The sequence below is a fragment of the Erinaceus europaeus genome, chromosome 16 (assembly GCF_950295315.1).
Source record: "Erinaceus europaeus chromosome 16, mEriEur2.1, whole genome shotgun sequence".
NCBI classification, from domain to species: Eukaryota; Metazoa; Chordata; class Mammalia; order Eulipotyphla; family Erinaceidae; genus Erinaceus; species Erinaceus europaeus.
In genome coordinates, this window is record NC_080177.1 from 8,406,229 (window position 1) to 8,419,644 (window position 13,416).

Genomic DNA, 13,416 nt, shown 5'->3' on the forward strand with positions numbered 1-13,416 from the left:
ACCTTGGACCCTGGCTCTGTTCTCCATGGTGTTGTGACCTTGGGCAGTTGCTCAACCCTTCCTGGCCTTGGTCTCCTTAGCTGTAAGATGAAACTGGAAATAGTGTCTTTTGCAGAGGTTGGTGTGACGGTTGAGTGGGTTGCCCCATCTAAAGGGGGTCATGTGTGGAAAACACTGGTGGTAGGGGCTTGCTCTTTTTACCCCATTCTATTATGTGCATGTGTGTCCGTGAGACGGAGGTAGAGATAGAAATAGAGATAGTCAACACCCATGTCTGGTGGAGAAGCAATTACAGGAGCCAGGCCTTCCATTTCTGCACCCCATAATGATCCTGGGTCAATGCTCCCAGAAGGATAAAGAATAGGAAAGCTTCCAGTGGAGGGGATGGGGTACGGAACACTGGTGGTGGGAATTGTGTGGAATTGTACCTTTCTTATCCTGTGGTCTTGTCGATCATTATTAAATAAAACGAGAAAAGAAAATAAATCGAAATAGGGAAAGCAGGCAAGAAAGTGCAGCTCTTTCCTTGAAGGAAAACTTCCAAGGTGAGAGGAAGTAAAATTACGGTGAGGCTCAAGAGATTGAAAAAAAAATTGGTTTTAATTGTCTTTATTTATTTGTTGGATAGAAACCGTCAGAAGTCAAGGAGGGGGGAGATAATAAGGAGAGAGACAAAGACACCTGCAGCATGGCTTCACAACTCCCAAAGCTTTCCCCTGCAGGTGGGGATAGGATAGCTCGAACCTGGGTCCTTATGCGTTGTAATATGTGCTCTCAGCTAGGTACACCATCACCCAGCCCCAAGCTAATGAGATTCACATTTCTGATTTCTTCACTTGCATACATGCTTTTTATGTTAATTAATTAATTAATTAATTAATTAATTAATTTTAAAGACTTAGAGAGAACAGCCACCAGAGAGAATGAGAGGAAACCAGAGCATCATTCTGGCACATGCAATTCTGGGGCTCAGACCTGGCACTTAATAGTTGACTGTTCCATGCTTAAGCCACGGCACCACCTCCTGGGCTGCACTTAGTCTTTTAAAAAATCTCTGTGTGTGTGTGTGTGTGTGTGTGTGTGTGTGTGTGAGATCAGAGCCTCACTTGTATATGATTCCAACCTCTCCTGGGCTGACTTTTTCATATATTTTTTAAAATTTTTATTTCAGATAGAAACAAAGAAAAAGACACAATGATACTGCTCCACCAGCCATTGGAGGACCACTGGCGCTGTCCATGGTGTTCCCAGGTGGTGCTGGGACTCAGATGTGGAACCTGTTATGTACCAAGAAGATGTACTTTCCCTCTGGTGAGCTATCTCCTGGCCTCCATGCAGGCTTTCTAAATAGATACTTTCCTTATTTATTTTTACATAATTCTGTGTGCATTATCTTGTGCTTTCTTAAAAGAGGTCTAACAAATGACATGACTCCATAAAGACCAGAGTCTCCTTTGTCAGGCCCTCATTGTGAATGTGTTCTGGTACTTCCTCTACTGGGGTGCAGATTTCAGCAGCTGTCCATTTAAGAAAGGCTCTTAGTGACTGCTGAAAATAAGACATTCCTTTTAAAGCACTCGTGTCATGTATGCTATGAGAGAGCGTGTTCCAGCAGGAATTACCTACAGGGAGGAGAATTAATTTGTGTCAATATAATATATTAGACAGTGGATTTATTTTTGCCAGGGGAAGCAGGCATCTAGAAGCTTTCTTGATGAGGTTTAATAATTTGTAGATTGAGCCACTGATGGGTGTCACATGGTGTTAGAACAACAACCCAGTGAAATAAGGTGCATCATCCTTGCTGAACAGCTCTGATCAGAACCCCAGTTCTATGAACATTTTTACTGCATTCGGTAAAGATGGTGAATTTGGTTTTTATAGTGTTGTCTGTTTATCAACCCAAGGAAAGTTATGTTTTCTTTAAGGAAAAGAGGCATAAGTCATCGTCAGCAGGACGAAACGGGGCAGGTATTTCAGTAGAGATATTCAGAGCTTGTGGGTAGAACCATGTGAATGAAGCCCATGACATACAGATAGTGTGACCCTTTCTACTTAAGAGATACAGACAGATTCTTAGAGGGAAGAAGCCAATGAGTGCAACACATTCACTGAGAGACGTGTCTTGTTGTAAGCCCATTCTAATGAAGGACACATACACACTCACACTTGCAGACTGAGAAAGGATGAATGAGTAGAGGTTGACAGAGGAAAAAGTGCCAAGGAAAAAGCAGTTTGAAATGGGGACGAGAAAACTAGAAAGGGCTTATATGCAAATAGAAAGCAGTGGCAGCTGAGGCTGATATTTTAAGAGAGGGAAAAATGAGAGAATGGAGTGAGTGCAGAAGTGAACTAAAGTTGAAGAACTGTTTGGGGGTTATAGCTTCACTTCTGAATACCACTAGAGCTGAGTAGGAAAAGATTTGTCAGAGAGAAGCAAGGGGATAGGACTTGACCAGAGAGGGACCATGGACAGACCAGACTCCCAGGGTCCTAAGCCCATCTAAAAGGTAGTCTAAAAGTTTGTCTCTTCAAGACGACCACTTGCATTAACAGAGTTTGAGATGTGCTCTCCTGCCTTGTAGTCTCTCCTCATGTGAATTTTTCTGTGCATTGCATGTATTTATGTTCTTGGTGTGTCAGCTCACATTATGGATTTGATTGGTCACAGTAAATACTCACTTTTTTTGTTGTTGTCATCGTTGGAACATGGAGTTCACATATATCTTGCAGTGACCAGATTTCTGCAAACACGATACTCAGGCTTCTTTTCTAAGTGGAGAGATAATACATAAAAATCCATGGTTTTAAGAAAACCCCTGATTATTTTCTTGACGAGGAACAATGCAAGTTACTACTGGTGATAGATAGCCACATACCTGACCCTTTGATAGCTGTGGTAAAATTTTAGAAGGCCGCGCCTTGTTTCCAGTTCCATGGTGATGTACTGAGCTCATCCACTGATACTCTGCTGTGTTCTTTAAGCCCCGGGAGCTGATTGTGAGCATGTGTTCTCAGCCTCGCCTTCCGTGACATCGTCTTGGGTGCTTGATATTTACCCCCGATGGGGATTCCTACACCATGGTTGGTAGCAAGCACCACAAGTCAAAATCTTCCCCATCTTAGGAGAGCCAGCTATGGGATGTTTGCCAGAATACACACATCACAGTGCAAGGCTTTGGGATAGGTGATGAGTTAAAATGTGAGTCCTTAACGACTCTGGGACTTGGTAGACAGAATGAATGATGGCAGTGAAGATGACAGTAACAAGCACTCTGGTGGGTCACTCATATTTTACTAGAGTGCCACAGAGATTTGTCTATTTAATCGTTAGCAAAAATCTTACCACTTTGGGCCCTTCGATTATGTTCAATTTTAGATAGGGCCAAGGCTCAAAGATGTTTAAGACAAGGCGATAACTCACCCAGTAGAGCACATGCCTTGCTGTGTATGCGATGCTAGATTTGAGACCTGACACCATATAAGAGCACCATGAGGGAGTCGGGTGGTAGTGCAGCGGGTTAAGCGCATGTGGTGCAAAGCGTGAGGATCCCGGTTCGAGCCCCCCCGGCTTCCCACCTGCAGGGGAGTCGCTTCACAGGTAGTGAAGCAGGTCTGCAGGTGTCTGTCTTTCTCTCCCCCTCTCTGTCTTCCCCATCTCTCTCCATTTCTCTCTGTTCTATCCAACAACGACAACATCAACTACTACTACAAAAAAAAAAAAAAACCAAAAAAAAAGGGCAACAAAAAGGAAATAAATAAATAAATATTTAAAAAAAAGAGCATCATGCATGGTATATTATGCTGCTGTGTTTCTCCTCTCTACTTACCCCTTCCTAAAAAAAACAAAACAAAACAAACAAACAAAAAAACAGAATGAAAGAGAAAAAGATTGAACAAAAGGAAGAAGGGAAAACTGAGCCTGGGAGACCACTCAACGGTACTGTGCGTGATGTCGGACAGGCTGTGTGTTCATTCTTGGCACCTCATTAAAAAAAAAAGAAAAATTAATAACTTGCCTGCTAGGTATCTTCCTTTCAGGTGGGTAGTAGGTTGGAGTTCGAGTCCAGGTAGTCTGTTTATGTTAAAGACAGTAAGACCAAATCAGGTGTCTGAAGAGAGAAACACAAAGCACTAGGAAAGAGGAGCCAAGGGAAGAAGAAATCTTTTCTGTAAAAGGCAGGAAAGTCTTCATAGAGAGGGGAGACTGTGAGTGGGATATATGCCAGAATGAAGGCAGTTGGAGATGAGTGCAGAGTTGGGGTGATGTGGGCTGTGTATTCAGTCAAGCGAGTGCTGTGATTTGGCTGGGGCCATGCAGCGGGAGGAATAGAAGTAAAGCTGCAAAGATATACAGACGGGGGGGGGGTGGGGTGCAGGGGTGGCAGACTGTTGGGAGATGCGGACTGTCAAAGACATCTGAGCTTGATTGAATGTCTTCTCAGTTGCTCACCTGAGTTGTGGTCCACTGGCTAAGATTGTATCCCGACATCTAGAATCTAAATGCATTTGCAGTGTAGACCAATGAAATCTTAAAGCAGCTAGTCTTTTTTTTAAATTTTATTTATTCCCTTTTGTTGCCCTTGTTGTTTTATTGTTGTAGTTATTATTGTTGTTGTTGTTGGATAGGACAGAGAGAAATGGAGAGAGGAGGGGAAGACAGAGAGGAGGAGAGAAAGATAGACACCTGCAGACCTGCTTCACCGCCTGTGAAGCGACTCCCCTGCAGGTGGGGAGCCGGGGTTCGAACCGGGATCCTTATGCCGGTCCTTGTGCTTTGCGCCACCTGCGCTTAACCCGCTGCGCTACAGCCCGACTCCCATCTTTTTTTTTAATGAATATTTATTTACTGGTTACAGGGTTATCACTGGGGCTTGGTGTCAGCACTATGAATCTACTGTTCCTGGAGGCCATTTTTCCCCCAGTTTTATTGGATAGGACAGAGAGAAATTGAGAGTGGAGGGAGAGAGACAGATGGACACCTGCAGCCCTGCTTCAACAGCTTGTAATGTGTGCCCCCTGCAGGTGGGGAGCCAGGGGCTTGAACTGAGGTTCTTGTGCTGGTTCTTGTGCTTTGTACTATGTGGGCCTCCACCCAGCCCCCCTTCTCACTGATTTTTTTTTTCTTTTGGTCCAGTTCCGAGTTATTTGAAAGGTCTCACCTTATTATTTATTTTTTTTCCTCCTCCAGGGTTATTGCTGGGCTCGGTGCCTGCACCATGAATCCACCGCTCCTAGAGGCCATTTTTTCCCCCTTTTGTTGCCCTTGTTGTAGCTTAGTTGTGGTTATTATTATTACCCTTGTTGACACAATTCGTTGTTGGATAGGACAGAGAGAAATGGAGAGAGGAGGGGAAGACAGAGAAGGGGAGAGGAAGATAGACACCTGCAGACCTGCTTCACCGCCTGTGAAGCGACTCCCCTGCAGGTGGGGAGCCGGGGGCTCGAACCGGGATCCTTACGCCGGTCCCTGCGCTTTGCGCCACATGCGCTTAACCCACTGCGCCACCGCCCGACCCCCATGGTCTCGCCTTATTTTTATGATAAGCTCTAGTGACGTTTTCTTGTGGGAACAGGCCCTCACACATACGTAACACCACACTGAGCAGCCTCCCTGGGTCAAATTTTTCATTCCTTTATTTGGAAGAGAGAGAGAGAGAGAGAGAGAGAGAGAGAGAGAGGACATACACCACGACAGTGCTTCATCATTCAGGGGGCTCTCCTACTGTTCTCCATGGTGCCCCCATGTGGAGTCAGGGCTCGAACCTACGAGGCTCCTATGCATCAGAAGGCATGTGCTCTGTCAGCAGAGCCATCTCCTGCTACCCACAGTAATTCCTGAGATGGTTTTATCTGCTACTGTCTGCTGGATAACCCCCATTATGCTGGCGGGAGTAAGTGCTTCAGCCTGCACTGGCAGAGGCACGTGGGACTGTAGGACATTGGAGAAATTCATTCGTTGCATTAATTTAGCATGGGAAAGCTAAATTTTACCCTAAACGTATCTGTTTGTAATGTCAAAACGGCTTCATTTCTCACCTCCCCTCACCGTCTCTACTTAGATTTTGACACTTGAACGCGGTCTCTTTTTTTTTTTTTTTTTTTTTGCCTCTCTTCAGGGTTATCGCTGGGCTTGGTGTCTGTACCACAAATCCACTGCTCCTGATGGCCATCGTTTTTCATTTTTGTAGTTTGTTGGATAAGACAGAAAGAAATGAGGCGGAGATGACAGGGTGAGAGAAAGATAGACACCTGCAGACCTGCTTCACCGTTTGTGAGCTGACACCCTCCCCCCTCCAGGTGGGGGTCCTGGGGCTTGAAGCGGGATCCTTGAGTGGGTCCTTGAGCTTTGTACTCTGTGTGCTTTACCTGTCGTGCCACTGCCTGACCCCTAATACGTTCATTTTTATGCTACCTCTGCGTCTCATATTTTCAAAACCTTTGCTCCTTCTCCCCTTCACGTTTCACCTTCTCAGACTGAACAATCTTATGATTTATGGCTCACCAGGCTCTTTGTGGTTCTTCTCCACTTACCATTTTTAGGACTTGCCTTAGCTCTGTCTCTCTCTCTCCTGGGATTGGTTGGGGTCATCATGCCACCCTCCCCCCCCCCCCCCCCCGTATATTTTGAGAGATGAAGACAGCACTTGTATCTACTTAATCAAAGTCTTTTTTTCCTCTTTTGTTTGTTTATTTATTTATTATTATTGAGTAACGACAGAGAGAAATTAAGAGGGGAAGGGGAGGCTGGAAGAGAGACACCTGTAGCCCTGCTTCACCACTTGTGAAGCTATCCCCCTGCAGGTGGGGATCAGGGGCTTGAACCTGCGTCCTTGTGCGTTGTAATGTGTGCTCTTAACCAGGTGCGCCACTGCCTGGCCCCTGTCTTTTTTTTTTTTTTGCCCTCCAGGGTTATTGCTGGAGCTCTGTGCCTACACTCTGAATCCACTGCTGGCGGCATTTTTTTCCCATTTAATTGGATAGGACAGAGATAAATTGATGGGAGGGGAGATAGAGTGGGGGAACGACAGAGAAACACCTGCAGACCTGCTATGTCGCAAGTCAAGCATCTCCCTGTAGGTGGGGAACTCAGACCCTGATCCTTGTTCATTTCCTGGCACTTCGTACTGTGTGTGGTTAACCAACCAGGTGCGTCACTGCCCCCCCCACCCAGTGTCTTTAATGCTCAAGAAGGAAGGACAGGGGGTAGTATTAATTCTCTTATATTTGGAGCAAAGGTTCTCAGAAAAGGTGCTTATAAATGTTTCACATTCTTTTTTATTATTTATTTATTTATTTATTCACTTTTGTTGCCATTGTTGTTTTATTGTTGTAGTTATGATTGTTGTAATTGATGTCGCTGTTGGATAGGACAGAGAGAAATGGAGAGAGGAGGGGAAGACAGGGGAGGGAAAGATAGACACCTGCAGTCCTGCTTCACCGCCTGTGAAGCGACTCCCCTGCAGGTGGGGAGCCGGGGGCTCAAACCAGGATCCTTACGCCGGTCCTTGTGCTTTGCGCCACATGCACTTAAACCCACTGCGCTAGCGCCCAACTCCCTATGTTTCACATTCTTGTGGCGTCTAGATCATACACAATATGACTTTCTTTCTCCCAAGAACTGTGGAGAAAGTTCTCACCCAGGCTCCCTGGCTGAGAAAGATTGGTGAAGTCAGTACATGTTTAGACTTGGACTCTAAACCATCCACGAGCCTGCTGTCCGCAGGAATTCTCTGTGGGCTTAATTTTGCATGCCCGATTGTTTGCTGTAAGTTCAGACAAAACCGGAACTGGAGTTTGGATCGCTACTTCGACATCTTAATAATCAAGAAGCCCAAACATTCACAAGGAGGCGATGTTACTTACTGGAGATGGAAAAATCACTGTAGTTTCTGAGACTAGCGCAGGATTCTAGATGAGAAGACTGATTTTCAAACCTCAGCTGATCTGCCAACTTCCTTGGTAGGAAGAGACAGGATGACCTCCAGGCAGGTTTGATCTGTACCGGGAAAAGGCAGAGTCTAGTCTTTGCTCGCGAGTGAGCAGTGATAATGTGTTCTCTCCCTTTCTTCAAACTTCCTCCTTCAATTAATGTAAATACGTTAATGGGATATGATCTCCCTAATAGACAACACAGATTGTAGCAGGGGTGAGACTGGGCCTAATGGTTTCTATAACATGTTTAATTTCTGATGTTGCTGTTAAATGTGGAAGAAAATTAGTCACATTTAGAACCATCTGTTTCCAAAAGTGGTTAAAGTGTGGATTGCCTCCGATTAGCTATTTGACTGCTTATGATGTTCCAAGTTGTGGCATGGGAGGATTCTTTCTGTTCCCTTTCCCTGTCTTCTGTTACATATCCTGCTTCTAGAAAATTAGGATTAAGAATGTCAAAGGAAATCCTGCAGGTGGTTTGGTCATCATGATGTGAAAATGAATCTGTGAGTATTTTCCTCTTCAGTCCAAAGCACCTTATCTTAATTCAGGTACAGTTACAAACTGGGAATCCTATAATGATATATTTGTAGTCCTCAATAATAAGAAGCATTGTGTGATCAATAGAGAGGTTGAAGAACGAATGTGATGCCCTGGGCAGTTTATCTCCTGGGCCACTGGTGTTGAGGTGGTGGGAAGAGGTGGGGGACAGTGGGGTCAGTTCTGCATATGTATGCCTGCCTTTCAAAGAAAGGCAAAAAACAAAGCACTTTTTATTGGGGAAATTGTATTTTGTAAGATCGTTGCCTCAGACACAATTTCACATCTCTCTACAATGTGTCATCCCCCCTCTCACCGGCAAAATATCATCTCCTTAAGTTGTATACAAGATACAAAGCCCCCAGATCCAGGTATCCCTCCTCCCCGCTTCCCCACTAGTGCCCTCAACACCTGCTAATATGGACCAAGAATTTGTTTATAGTTCAGTCTCTGGAAACTGGTTATTTAAGCTGTTGTGTAGAGTTGGGAAGTAGCTAAAATTATGGTCTTTTGAAAATTAAGAAAGTTGGGGCCGGGTGGTGATGCACATGTGACAATACACAAGGACCCTGGTTTGAGCACTTGGTCCTCACTTGCACAGGGGGAAGCTTTGCACCACCTGCGCTTAACCCACTGCACTACCACCTGACTCCCAGGGGGAAAGCTTTGTGAGTGGTGAAGCAATGTTGTAGGTGTCTCTTTCTCTCTCTCTTTCCCCCCTCCCCCATCCTTTCGATTCCTGGCTGTCTCTATCCAATAAATAAAGATAATTAAAAAATTTAAAAGAAGTTGGAGAAGTTCTCTCCAGTACCACCGTGGGTAACATCCCTCCCCCATTGAGCTCTCTCAAATGAACTTGGAAATAAGTTGCTGACAACTTGTTCAGTAACCCTGCCTGACAGTAATTTTGAAATTGACATTTTGTACCTACACAGGAGGTGGAATTGATTGTGTGCAAAATTCCTAAATGGCAGCTTTTTATGGTGCAGTTTACAGAACAAATGTGGATGGAGACACCTTAATTGGGCCACTGCAAAACAATGAAATGGCCCCTGATTCTTGCATGATGCAGAATCGTCAAGAAACAGAAATTTTTGGGTATAACGGCAGAGCCAAATGGCCAGCTGCCCGTGGAATCTCATAAAATGGGTAGGCTCTGCTCCAAAAAAAGTTGATATGACTGAGGGTCGGGCAGTAGCACAGCGGGTTAAGCACACATGGCATAAAGCGCAAGGACCAGCGTAAGGATCCCAGTTCGAGAGCCCCCGCTTCCCACCTGCAGGGGAGTCGCTTCACAGGCAGTGAAGCAGGTCTGCAGGTGTCTGTCTTTCTCTCCTCCTCTGTCTTCCCTTCCCCTCTCTCCATTTCTCTGTCCTATCCAACAACGAACGACATCAACAATAATAACCACAACAAGGCTACAACAAGGGCAACAAAAGGGGGGGAAAATGGCCTCCAGGAGCAGTAGATTCATGGCGCAGGCACTGAGTCCCAGCAATAATCCTGGAGGCCAAAAAAAAAAAGTTGTGACTGGCTTCATCTATACTCCATAGACACCCTCTGAATTACCTCCCCAGCCTCTCTCTTCCTCTTCGTTGTAGCCTAATCTGCCCTTAGATATCTGAGGGCACTCCATGGTTGGTGAGGCAGTGGTAGGGAGTCTTTCCCTTTTGGTGTGTCTCTTCTCTCTCTACAATAAATAAATTGGTAAATAAATAAATCTGTTTTGTTCAAGATCTTTGCAATGCTTTAGTTTGTGTTATCAACACAGCTCCCCCCCATATACACTTTCTGGGTGTTCCACCATGTTTTGCTGTTCATTTCCCTAAGCAGTTATTCTGTTCCCACTAAGGGTCAGCAGTGTACAGGACAGTGGAAATAAGAGTAATGACCTAGCCAGAAAGGGAGTTTACATACACTGTGAGTGAAGCAATAGGTTACAGTGGTGCTGAAAGTTCAGGGGGAGAAGTGCTGTGTGCTGCATGGAATGAATGCAGGAATAACCTGATCAGGCTATATTGAGTCTCCATAAGTCATTACAAAAATGCAGGGCTTGGGAGGTTGCGAAATGGATAAACCAATGGACTCTCAGACATGAGGTCCTAGTTGCTGGCTTTGAAAGTGACTGGGATCCATGTGGATTCAGTCGGCTAGGAAGGATCGTCAGTTTCCCCAATGGATGGGTACTCACGAGATGCACCACGGGAAGGTCGATCCAATGCACCCCAATAGCTCCTACACTATTTAATATTTACATCAATGACCTCCCAGAAACTTCTTCAAGGAAGTTCATCTACGCCAATGACATCTGCTGTGCAACTCAGGCATCAAAGTTCGACATCCTCAAGGAAATACTCACGAAAGACATGTCTCTGATATCTGATTACTGTAAAAAATGGCGACTAATCCCTAGCACTGCAAAAACGGTATCTGTTTTCCATCTACACCATGCCTCGGCCTCGCGTGAGCTTAATGTGCAGCTTGGCGGTACGAGAATCCGGCATGAAGCCCAGCCAGTCTATCTTGGCGTTACTCTCGATCGCACTCTGTCATTTCATGAACATCTCATAAAAACTGCAGCAAAGGTGGGCGCGAGGAATCACATCATTGCAAGACTGGCCAGCTCCTCATGGGGCGTGAGCGCTTCCACACTACGATCATCCTCTCTGGCATTATGCTATTCCACTGCAGAATACTGTGCCCCAGTATGGTTCCGTAGCCCCCATGTCCACTTGGTCGATTCCAAATTATATTCCTCCATGAGGATAATTTCTGGAACCATCCGTTCCACCCCGGTTCCATGGCTGCCAGTTCTTAGCAACATCACCCCACCAGATATTCGTCGGGATGCAGCATCATCTAAGTTCATTTCCCACGTCTACGCTCGACCGGACCTGCCAATATGCACGGATATCTTCGCCCACCCTGTCCAACGCTTGACGTCTCATCACCCAATCTGGTCCCCTACGCCTACACTGAACTTCTCTGTTCCAGACTCTTGGAAACAGAGTTAGCAGTCAGCTGAGGTCAAGAACAAACACCTCATCACAGACCCCTGCAAGCATCAACCCGGCTTTGACCTAGCACGTTAGGACTGGGCCCTCCTCAATCGCTATCGAACAGGCCGTGGCCGGTGCGCCGCTATGTTCCATCGCTGGGGAGCCAGAGACGACCTGAACTGCCCCTGCGGCTCCAGACAGACTGTGACCCACATAGTCAACGACTACCACCTCTCCAGATTCAAAGGAGGTCTCGAAACTTTACATCAGGCTCAACCTGATGCTGTTGACTGGCTACGGAAGAAGGGCAAACGCTAGAAGAAGAAGGTCCCTAGTTCAATCCCTGGCAGCACATGTACCAGAGTAATGTCTGGTTCTTTCTCTTTCTCCTCCTATCTTTCTCATGAATAATAAATAAATAAATAAATAAATGCAGAGGTTAATAGGCATTAGAAAACATCATTTAAAAATTTATTTTAATTTGCTAGGACAGAGAGAAATTTAGGGAGGGGAGGGAGGAAGGGAGGGAGAGAGTTCGACACCTGCAGCACTGCTTCACTCCTGTAGGTGGGGACTAGGGGCTTGAACCTAGGTCCTTGCACACAATAATATGTGCACTTAACTGGGCACGCCATCATCTGGCCCCTTGGAAATACTTTAAGAGATTAATTGGTGGGGAAGTGTAACTGCACATCCAGAGAGAATCGTGTGTGTGTGTGTGTGTGTGTGTGTGTGTGTGTGTGTGTGTGTGTGTGTGTGTGTGTGTGTGTGAATGTGTTAAGTTCTTGTGGAATGGAACAGGGCTTCTGAGGGGAGATCAGTGCCCCCTGCCCTGCCCTGCCCCGCCTCGCCCCGCCTCGCCTCTGTCTTCTAGGTGAACACCAAACTCACTGAAAAGGTGTCTTCAGGTTTATTTTGCCACTTGAGCTCTGGGGAATAGTGGTCCTCGTGGTCTGGGTTAGGTTTACCAAGCTATTAAAAGAAATAAGTATCCTGGGTAGCAAACTCCTCTTGCAGGATTTCACGGAGAGCTGACTTTGCCGGTCATTCCTTCGAGCAAATGTATTTGACCCTTGTTAGTTTCCTCACTGATTTTATCCTGTTGACTTTAGAGTATTGCAGTCTCTCTGGATTCACATTCTGATATCTACCAACTTGCCTCTGCTGTCTCGGTGTCATGTGGAAGTGGGTGAAATACGCGGCACCTGCCTTCGTCTTGTTGGATAAATCTGCTGTCCAGGATGGGGGCAGACACAGAACATTAGCGCTGATGTTCCCATATTGGAAAGGTGTTCAACTCAGCTGGAATTTCCAACTCTGTGCCATCGTGGATGCTGTTTCCTAGGGGAGCTGGTTATACAGCAAGGGAACAAGCTGGGGTGTCAGGATTCTCTACTGTGATGGCAAAAAGATGGTAAAAGACGAGCCCCATGAACAACAGAAATGAGCATGGGGCATAAAAGTGAGTGATCTGTCTTAGAATCTGCCAGATGGAGGACTGGTACGTCATGAAAATTAGAACTATTGGGTAGAGACAGAAATTGAGGGGGGGGGGATAGGTAGGGAGAGAGAGAGAGAGAGAGAGAGAGAGGTAGGGGAGAGAGAGATAGGTAGGTAGGGAGAGGGAGAGATAGATGGCGGGGAGAGAGAGACCTGTAGCCCTGCTTCACCACTGGCAGAGCTTCCCCCCTGCAGGTAGGGACCAGGGGCTTGAAGAGGGATACAACTCCATACAATCTTCAACACCAGAGTTCTGTATCCCATCCCCTCCATTGGAAGCTTTCCTAGTCTTTAGCCCTCTGGGAGCATTGACCCAGGATCATCATGGGGAACAAAAGGTGGAAGGTGTGGCTTCTTTAATTGCTTCTCTGCTGGACATGGGCATTGGCAGGTTGATCCATACCCCCAGCCTGTTTCTCTCTTGCCCTAGTGGGGCAGGGCT

The 13,416-nt window shown here is 46.0% G+C and overlaps 1 long non-coding RNA gene across 1 annotated transcript in view; it reads left to right on the forward strand.

Annotated features, from left to right (window-relative positions):
* The first annotated feature begins 1,187 nt into the window (after window positions 1-1,187).
* The window catches only part of LOC132533321 (uncharacterized), a 156,455-nt gene continuing 144,226 nt past the window's right edge, over window positions 1,188-13,416 (forward strand). The window contains exon 1 of the long non-coding RNA XR_009545199.1: window positions 1,188-1,311. This is a non-coding gene — a long non-coding RNA (uncharacterized LOC132533321). The remainder of the gene's footprint in view (window positions 1,312-13,416) is intronic.